We start from the raw sequence: 813 nt of genomic DNA on the forward strand, positions 1-813 counted from the left end.
CGAGGGCAGGGACTGTCTTTTGCTTCTTTTTGTATCTCCAGCATGTTAGCACATGTTAGCACATGTAAAACATGAACAGTAGTGCACAGATACATACACCCCAGCTGTAATAATTATACCAAACACCTTTCCTGGAGATCCGTCATTGATTACAGGGAGAACCCCGTCAGCCTTTGTGGGAAAGAAACATTTCCAGTCTCTGAAACATAATTTCCACAGGAATTATTTGAGATTTATTAATTAATTATTTAGCACGGGGCCTGGCACATAGCAGTTGCTTAATAAATGTTTATTGAATGAATGAATTGGAAGGAGACCCTTGAGGAGTCAAGACCAAGTAGAAGTCTGTTGCAGTTATCCAGGCATGAGGTGATAAGAGCCTGCACCAGGGTCCTAGCAGTGTCGGAGGAAAGAAGGGGATGAATTGGAGAAATGTTATGAAGGCACAAGACAAGAAATGGGAAAATAGTGACAGATGGGACATATAAGGTGAGTGCAAGTGAGGAATTGAGGATGCCATTGGGGGTGTGAGCCTGGGTGACTAGGAAGATGACATGTTGTAGTGAACTTAGATCATGATGAACTGGCAATTTCCAAATGCCTAAATGTGCTTAGGATCACAGGATGATATTTTATGATTTTAAGAGAATAGGTTTCAGTGTACATCCAAAGTCCACAAGAAACATTTTATTTCACTTTGAAGTTAAGATAAGCATATGCTAACACACCACCATGAAGATAAATGCAGCTACGACATGTTGCTAAATTGTTCATACTCTTTCACCAGCAATTCCTCTATGGGACATATATCCC

This window comes from Vombatus ursinus, unplaced genomic scaffold (genome assembly GCF_900497805.2).
Source record: "Vombatus ursinus unplaced genomic scaffold, bare-nosed wombat genome assembly UNPS02015099.1, whole genome shotgun sequence".
NCBI classification, from domain to species: Eukaryota; Metazoa; Chordata; class Mammalia; order Diprotodontia; family Vombatidae; genus Vombatus; species Vombatus ursinus.